The sequence below is a fragment of the Micropterus salmoides genome, unplaced genomic scaffold (genome assembly GCF_014851395.1).
Source record: "Micropterus salmoides isolate LMB-PRFRI ecotype aquatic unplaced genomic scaffold, ASM1485139v1 Ms_hic_scaffold_23, whole genome shotgun sequence".
NCBI classification, from domain to species: domain Eukaryota; kingdom Metazoa; phylum Chordata; class Actinopteri; order Centrarchiformes; family Centrarchidae; genus Micropterus; species Micropterus salmoides.
In genome coordinates, this window is record NW_024041484.1 from 2,035,019 (window position 1) to 2,044,748 (window position 9,730).

Below are 9,730 nucleotides of genomic sequence, written 5' to 3' on the forward strand. Positions count from 1 at the left end.
TGCAGGAACAGGAGGGCAGCAGGTGACGCCTCTTATTCTGTTCACAGGTATAATGTGAGGATTAAAGTTGCAGGATCATGCAGAAAGGCCCATTACTATGTGTAGAGTAGCTTTAAACCTGATTTAATCACAGTCTTGAATCCAAATGCAAGACATTATCCTAGAAAAACATTTTACATATGCTGAGAATTTGGAATATTTGTTTTGATATGAATGCATGTCACTACAAGCAGAGAAACACAATGTCACTCCCACACAGAGGAAGTTGTGTATTATGCTGCATTTGTCCCGCCTCCTGAGTTCCTTGGGGGATGGTTCAGATTGTTTTCCTGCAACAGATCCAGACTTGCCTCACTTCTGCAGAGTCACAGGACGTAAGTTGAGCTGTTAAACTGTAACTGATTTGTACATTTACAACAGATCATTTATACATTTTTGTCTTCTTGAGAGTGTTAATAATAATAAGTTAATAATAAACTAACTTCTATCTCTTCCTCACTGTTTAGCTGTAAACCAACAGAGATGGCAGCGCTGATGGAAGACGAGGTATTTATGGCTTTCACCACCTATGCTGCTTTAGTCATTCTGAAGATGCTGCTGATGGCACCCTTGACTTCTTTTTATCGCTTTACGAGAGGGGTAGGTAACATAGTGTCTAAATCTGTTTAAACAAGAAATGTCTGTTTTACACACGTTTTCATGATTGTATGTACAGGGTAGCCTATGTGCAGGGTAGGATTATATGTACACACTACATAAGGTCCCAGGATGTGTTTAGCCTAACTTAGTATCCTAACAACTTAACATCCTAAAAGCCTGTAAGGCTTTCTTCCTGATCTTCTCTTCTCCATAAGCTCATGTTTCAACATGAAACCTGAATCTGTTTTATACTTCACCCTTTCTGCAGCTATGTGCTTGATTCATAAATGTTCTTTGCATTCCCTTTGAAAATGTATTTTAATAAACTTTTCAATCAACTTTGTGTTTGGCTGATTACTTCTCAAGGAAATGGAAGAGATACCAAAACTCACATGCAACTATAAATTAGAAGAAAATGTACTCAAGTAAAGTAGAGCTGTTAAATCTAGCAATGTGACAGTTAGTCATTCATGTAAAACATTTCAAATACATTCTTTTCACAGTGTTACCAGCCTTGTCCAAGTGAAAGTGGGATTGCTGAAGCAGGTAGATCTGAATACAGTAAATCCAGCATTTCCTGTCTCTGGTGGGGCATTTGACAAATGCACACAATCATAGACTGATGGCACACCGATCAGGAGCGATTTGGGGTTCAGTATCTTGCTCAAGGACATTTGCTCTACACTCTACCTCCTTAGCCACAGCTGTCCTGCTGTACTATCATTAGCGCCAAATTGTTTGTGAACTGGGCCTTGAGACGGTGCAGACAGTGGTTGCAAGTGACGTAATTGATTGTAATTAACAGCATCACCATGTATCGTAGGAGAATGTAGTTTCACCTGGTGTTTCCTGGAGGGAAGACAGAAGGGCCGAGCAAGTCCTAAGGATGACCAGGAGGCCAGCAGTGAAGGCAGAACCCCTCTGGTGGCTAGTGGGGAAGGCAGAACTCCTGGAGTGAAAGATCAAAAGCTGTCAACAGGGCAGCCTAAGAGGAAACCACTAATAGAGAAACTGGAATGGAGACAAATGACTGGAATGCAGGACTGGAGACCAGTAACAGGGCACCTGGACTGGAGGCTGACAACAACTGGTGGACAGGTAGTTGAGCCATTGGAGCCGGGGAAACAGAGGGCTGCTCAAGTGACAGATTCAGCTCAGCAGGATTAAATGGCTGCTGCAGCTCAGGCTCATCAGATTGCTGCAGTTCTGAAACAGCAGACAACTGCAACACTGGCTCGGGGGAATGCTGCAGGGCAGGAGCCAAAGTCATTACCAACTCAGGAGCAGGACATTTTTGCAGTTTATGAGGAATGGGAGGTTGCTCCAATTATGTGACTGGGGACTGCTGCAGTTCTGCGTGGAGAGGGAGTTACTGCAGCTCAGCAGAGACAGGGGTCAACTGGAAACGAGGAGCAGTAATCGGCCGGATCGCCGACTGGACACGAGTGACTGGTGTTGGCCGGACTGCCGGCATGGAACCAGGAATTGCCAGTGTAACCGGCTGCCCCCGAGTATGAACTGCACGGTCCAGAGTCGAACTAGCGACTCAGATACGACGTGCTGACGAGGAGGCTGAGACCCGTTACAAGTGTGTGAGGTTTACTCGCTGCACAGCCTCGCTGGCTTCCGTTACACCAGCACAGTCTCGGGGGCAATATTCAGGAGTACTGATCAGCTGAAGTCAGTGTTCATGCATTTCACTGTATGACCTATCACCTTCTATCAAAGGAATGTGTCTCTGCCTTCTCCCCCTGCGAGGGATGAAAAAAGGAGGGGTGACAGGCGGCCCAGACCAGCCACACACATGCACCCTGAGAGTCAGGCAGTGTGGCGTTTAATCTTCTAGTTAGACATTTACCCATTTCACTTCATTATCTGCTGGGAATCATGCTGAGAATAAATCTGGGTGCTGCTGGGCTTGATCATCTCTGGCAGTGTACCAAAACATGTGCCAATCAGATGGTTGATGTTAATACTGACATTTGTGTTCTCACCTGCTTCAAGGACCACAGCCTCCATCATCCCAGTACCTAAAAAGTCTGCACTGACTAGTTTGAATAATTATCACCCTGTGGCACTCCCACATTCTGATGAAGTGCTTTGAGGAACTTGTTCTCAAGCACATAAAGAACAACATCCCAATGGATGACCTGGTCTGATTCGGAGAGGCAGCATCCATCCCACTTGGGAAGGAGCAGCTCTCATTTCTAGAAATCTGGCCAAGTTTATTAGTGGACCAAATCCATGACAACCCAGAGTTGAGTCGCAGTCTAACACACTTCTCTGCCCTTCTTTTTCAGCAGTTACCCACCCAAAACCCTACGCAGAGTCGCAGTCTAACACACTTCTCTGCTCCTCCATTTCAGGAGTTACTTAGTGAAAATCCTATAGTGACGGTGTCTGTCCCCCGACCATCGAAATTATTTAAATCAAAGGTAAACAGAAGAGGAGCTGTGCATAAAAACCTCATAAAAATTAAAACCACAAGAGCAATAGTGCAAACTAATAGGACAATTAAATGTGGACACTTAAACATCAGATCTCTCTCTTCTAAAGGTGTACTAGTAAATGAACTAATATCAGATTATGATATTGATTTATTTTGTCTTAGTGAAACCTGGCTGGGTGATGGAGAATATGTTAGCCTAAATGAATCCACCCCTCCCAGTCATATTAATACTCACATTCCTCGTGGCACAGGCCGAGGAGGTGGAGTTGCAGCTATCTTCAACTCTAGCCTACTAATCAGCTCTAAACCTAAACTAAACTATAACTCATTTGAAAGCCTTGTTCTTGGTCTTTCACATCCAAGTTGGAAATCACTGCAACCAATTATTTTTGTTATAGTGTACCGAGCACCTGCTCCGTACTCTGAATTTGCAGAGTTTTGTCAATTTTAGTCCTTAAAACAGACAGTTATTATTGTAGGGGATTTTAATATTGATCCAGATGTTTTAGCCAACTATAGACCTATATCTAACCTTCCATTTCTCTTTAAGATCCTGGAGAAAGCAGTTGCTAAACAGCTGTGTGACTTTCTACATAGCAACATACATAGCACAGAGACAGCACTGGTGAAAATTACTAACGACCTCCTTATTGCATCAGACAAAGGACTTGTCTCTGTACTGGTTTTATTAGATCTTAGTGCTGCATTTGATACCATTGACCATCAAATCATATTGCAGAGACTGGAACATTTCATTGGCATTAAAGGAACCGTTCTAAGCTGGTTTAAGTCCTATTTATCAGATCGATTTCAGTTTGTACATGTTAACGATGAGTCCTCCATGCATGCAAAAGTTAGCCATGGAGTTCCTCAAGGATCTGTGCTGCGACCAATCCTGTTCACTTTATATATGCTTTCTTGAGGCAATATTATCAGGAAATATTCCATACACCTTCATTGTTATGCAGATGATACTCAATTATATCTATCGATCAAGCCAGATGAAACTAATCAGTTAGCTAAACTTCAAATGTGCCTTCAGGATGTTAAAATCTTGATGACCTGTAATTTTTTAATGTTAAACTCAGATAAAACTGAAGTTATTGTTCTGGGGCCTAAGCACCTCAGTGACGCATTATCTAAAGATATAGTTTCCCTTGATGGCATCGCCCTGGCCTCCAGCACCACTGTGAGGAATCTTGGAGTTATCTTTGATCAGGACATGTCGTTTAAGTCTCACACGCAAATTTCAAGGACCGCCTTCTTTCACCTACGTAATATTGTGAAAATCAGGAACATCCCGTCTAAAAATGATGCAGAAAAACTAGTCCATGCATTTGTTACTTCAAGTCTGGATTACTGCAATTCCTTATTATCAGTTCTGCTCGAAAAAGTCCATGTCCTTCAGCTGATCCAGAATGCTGCAGCACGTGTTCTGACAGGAACCAGGAAAAGAGATCACATTTCTCCTGTCTTAGCTTCTCTGCATTGGCTTCCAGTAAAATCCAGAATAGAATTTAAAATCATTCTTCTTACCTACAAAGCTCTTAATGGTCAGGCACTATCTTATCTTAAAGAAGAATGCAGGGTTACTTGTGGTTCCTAGAGTCTCCAAACGTAGACTAGGAGCCAGAGCGTTCAGCTATCAAGCTCCTCTCCTGTGGAACCAGGTTCCAGTTTGGGTTCAGGAGGCAGACACCATCTCCACATTTAAGAGTAGGCTTAAGACTTTCCTCAGGTGAATCCTGAACCATCTCTTAGTTATGCTATAGGCCTAGACTGCCGGGGGATTTCCTATGATGCACTGAGCTCCTCTCTCCTCTACTTTCTCTCCCTCTGTATGCAACCTCATCCCATTAATGCATGTTACTAACTCAACTTCCGGTAGTCTTGTGCTTTCTCGTCCCTCTCCTCTCTCCTCCTATCACTTCCTGCAGGTGTTTCTGGTTCTGGAGCTGTGGAGTCTGGATCTGTGGTTGCGAGTCACCTGCTGCCCCCGTGTTCCTGCTCGACACCCTCTGCTACAATTATTGTTACTAGTCCTATTGTTATTATTGTTATTATAATCATTAACATTAGGATTATTTTCATTAACACTACTATACATATCTGTACCATTTTTCATTTAGTCTATAGCAACATCACCTTTACTGTCTGTACCTCTGTGTGTATATTGTGTAGGCTGCCTCCCTCCCCTCTCTCTCCTTCCATCCCTCTCTCTCTTTCTCTCTGTTCCTATCTTGCTCTCTCTCTCTCTCCCCCTCTCTATCCTTCACCCCAACCGGTCGAGGCAGATGGCCGCCCACCCTGAGCCATGGTTCTGCTCGAGGTTTCTGCCTCTTAAAAGGAAGTTTTTCCTTGCCTCTGTCGCCTAGTGCTTGCTCTTGGTGGGAACTGTTGGGCATCTGTAAATAACATCATAGAGTACGGTCTAGACCTGCTCTTTTATGAAAAGCGCTGTGAGATAACTGTTGTTGTGATTTGGCGCTATATAAATAAAATTTAATTTAATTTAATTAACATAAGGTGCAAACATAATTTCTCCCATGAAACTGAAGTAACACTCTGCAAATAGATCTTTAAATATACGATGAAAGGGATGACCACAGCCTTGAGAGGATTGTCAAGCAAAGCTGATTGAAGAATATGGGGGAGCTTCACAAGGAGTGGACTGAGGCTGGAGTCAGTGCCATGACCACAGACATGTCCAGGAAATGAGCTACAAATGTTGCATTACTAGTGTCAACTCCTGAACCAGAGATAACGTCTGAAGCATCTTACCTGGACTAAGGAGAAAAATAACTGGACGGTTACTCAGTGGTCCAAAGTCCTCTTTCCTGATGAAAGTAAATTTTGCATTTCATTTGGATATCAAGGTCCCAAAGGCATACATATTTAGGCAAATATAGAATGACCTTGTATGGGAGACAGCGTAGACTTTATGGGATAGCAAAGAGATAAAGAGAAGCAATCTCCAGCTTTGGTTCAGTGCTACACTGTGTTTGCACAGTGTTGCTGTGACCAGTCTCCTCGGCTGGGCTTGAATAAAAACCTTCTTCTTCAACAAGAGATGACTCACTCACAAGAATTTCCATCACAATGGTTTTTGGTTTGAGTGTTCGAAAGTATCGTTCACCTCCCTCTCCTGCAGCTTTACTCCTCAGGTACCTATGCCAGGATCCTGTTTGTGGATTCAGCTCTGCTTTTAACACCATCATTCCGGCTCTGTTGCAGGACAAGGTCTTCCATCTGAGCGCGCCTGACTCCACCTGCAGGTGGATTACAGACTTCCAGTCTGACAGGAGGCAGCACGTGAAGTTGTGAAAACCTGTCTGACTCCAGGACCTTCAGCACCAATTCCCCTTCAGGCTGCGTTCTTTCCCCCCTGCTGCTCTCCCTGTACACCAACAGCTTCACCTCCAGTCACCAGTCCGTCAAGCTCCTGAAATTTGTGAATGACACCACCCTCACTGGGCTCATCTCTGTTCGTGATGAGTCCACCTACAAGGGGGGAGATTGATCATCTGGTGATCTGGTAGTAATGACTTTGAGCCTATATTTGTTGTAATTTTTAGAACAGAGATGAACAAACCATTAAGTGCATTTTTACTGACATTATTGAATTAATAATTCACATCTGAATGTTCAACATTCAAAGTAGTTACTCATGTTTTTTCTAATTTATTTCATATTATTTGTTAATTTCACAATATTTCATGAATTGTATATTAAGCTTAAGTTGCAGCAAATAGCATGCATTACAATTAACAAAAACTTGAATTCTACACACTAAGCAAATATAAATCATAATGATACTACACATATTGTTCTTATTTGTCTACTTTTCAGGATAAAGCCATCGTAGAAATTGTGTCAATAGAGAGGCTTTGTCCTATGACATCAGAGTTACAACTGCAAAAGAAATGAAAATTACATTTCCTCTTGTAGGCAATTACAATTTTAACCAAATAAGTTTATAAACCAAATACACACCAAAAAGATATAATTTCTTAACAAAAATAATTCTAATTTCACTAAGAACCACAACAGCAAAAAGATCAAACGAATAAGTATGAATTTTATTTTCACTTTCAACATAAAAAGGCTTCACAACATACAGAAACCTTCCGGTTTTTATCCCGTTTGAGTGCCCAGATATTTTTTATTTAACTTAAAGCAACCATAATCAAATTCATGTATTGCTACAGGATCTTTTAAAAAGTAGGTTAGTGTTATTAACGTGATCATAACTATATTTTCTATTTTCTTTAACTAGCTGAGCTTCAATTTCTCACTGCAGTGTGGAAACGGTGTAGTTCACTCCAGAAAGTTTTCAGTTTCTCACAGCCGTCACACAGTTTCCTCTTCTCCTGAAATTAGCTTGAGATATGTGTCATTTCCATGACAACTCATGATTGACAGGTCTCTCTTTTACCCAGCTCTAGAAGTGTGAGATTTGGGGATTTTGAACAAAATACATTTTCTTTGTCATCACATTACAGCCATTACACGCTCAAAACACTTGTAGAAGCTTGTACCATAAATCTTCCATTACTTGTAGGTGTTACTAGAAATTATAATTAAACAAATCTTACTTCTTGTCTTGTCCTGTTATCAGTATTATGTCTCATTATAAAAGACAGTATTGTTTAAGATTCATACTGGTATTTTTATTATTATACTATACTGGCTTTGATTTTAGAAATTAGGAAACACATCTGCAGTATCATTTATTTAATGCCCTGTCGTCTGTAATAGATTTGGATGCCTTGCTGTATTGTTAACAGCCTCATGTTTTCATTAAGCCTAAATCCCCACATTTGATTTAGACTTTTTAATTATAGCAGACTAAAAATCTATGTATGAGGTCTATTTTATCTGTATTTTTTATATAATATTATAATACATATTTTGGTTCATTATTCATTTCCTTTATTGACTGAAACACAGATAAAAATGAATCATATTTTGATTACCCCAGCAGCTGATGTCAGACTGAATAATGTGTAATAATGTGCTGCCAACTGATAAAACAAACACAAAGAATGAAGCCATGTGAGAAGAAGCTCAAATATGGGAGATATGAAAGAGCTGTTGCAGAAATTCACTGTTTATGTTTTGCAATATACATGTGTTAATTACTGCACACAATTGTATTTTGCATATATTCAACCCAACATTCGGAGGTGTAGGAATATTCAAAATGTATTCCTGTTCTGTTTGTGGTAGATACAGAACAGAAAACACCCGACTGTGATGCTTTGGAAGCGTGTCTGTCTTCCACTAGAGGGAGGCATTTTAAAAGTCAATAGAGTTGCTCCTCATTAGGAGTTATTTATGCACCAGGTGCAGCTGATAAAAGTGCTTCAGTTCAAGCAATTAACTTTATTAGCTTTGCTGAAAACATTCCCCTGCATATCCTACAATGCAGCTTTTATTTTGAATCCAACTAAGCACAAACACTTGGCTAGATGTAACATATTTTTATGCAGAGACTTTGTGCTGAACTAAACGCATGGAAAAACAGCAACTTAAGTATAATTTAACCCAAAAATCACATTACCATTACTGTTTACTGCTAGGAAATAGTGTACTGACTTCTTTAGATGTGTCAGCTGCTGACATGATGAATGTGTCATGCTGCACAGGAAGGTTACTGGCTCCAACACAGAGCAGTGAAACCCATGGGTGGGCATGGTAAATAGCAGAGTGAAATTACCATGAAGGCTGCTTTGGGCGGTTGCTCGTCTGCATTGTGTCCTGTCCCTGTATAAGTAGAAGGGTTTATAGGAACTCATTTGTTTGGGACCCTTGGCCCTCCAGGGTCTCTCATTCCTCAGACAAACCAGACATTTCACAGCTCGGGTGGAGGGGGAGGAACACCCCGACCACCTTCTATAACTAACAACCTCAGACACACCCAGGACGCCCAACTCATACTGCATGCAGTATGCTGGACTGGACAACCTCTCCAGTGAATTACACTATGCTCATTTGCATTAGCACAATATGTTTTAGCAATTCTACTTGGAATGTGTTGTTCTAAAAAAAAGTCAGAATATAAATATTGAATGTATCTGCAAAATGTTTGCTGCACACACTCTTTAGTTTGATACTATATATGTTCTTTGGAGCAACTAAAGTATGATTATGTATTGGCTATGGTTAGACAACTAAACCACTTGATTAAAATTAGGAAAAGATGAAAGTTAAAGGTCCAGTGTGTAAGTTTTAGTGGAATCTTGAGGTGAGGCTCACGGTGCAGTCACATGCTCCTCGGATGGTCCCATTTCCCGAGTTGAGAAGTCGTTCTTCCGACTACAGTGTGTGTTCATGTGCTCTTAAGTTGTAATGTGTAATCAAGATGGACGGATTAGCATTAGCATTATCAGAGCATATAAAACAGGCAGACATCTAGTTCACTCTACATGGACAGCAAACCAACCGTTGTAACCATATTACAAATTACATGTTTGTAAAATGTGTTTATGCAAAATGTGATTTTGCACAAATCAAAGGTCATAATATTTCTGCATGTCCCATGTACACTTTGTTTCTCTTTTTGCAGTAAAGATTTAAAGAGGAAAAAAAAGATTCTAATGATTCCGATACAACATGAATGCACCGCTTACTCCTCCCTTT

At 40.9% G+C, this 9,730-nt stretch overlaps 1 long non-coding RNA gene across 2 annotated transcripts; it reads left to right on the forward strand.

Annotated features, from left to right (window-relative positions):
• The first annotated feature begins 316 nt into the window (after window positions 1-316).
• On the forward strand, window positions 317-6,341 carry LOC119918374. Of its 2 annotated transcripts, none has more exons than XR_005447426.1 (3): window positions 317-374; window positions 507-639; window positions 6,323-6,341. It is a non-coding gene; the product is annotated as an uncharacterized LOC119918374 (long non-coding RNA). The 2 variants fall into 2 exon arrangements; XR_005447427.1 differs by lacking the exon at window positions 6,323-6,341 and adding an exon at window positions 1,143-1,161.
• The last annotated feature ends 3,389 nt before the right edge of the window (window positions 6,342-9,730 follow it).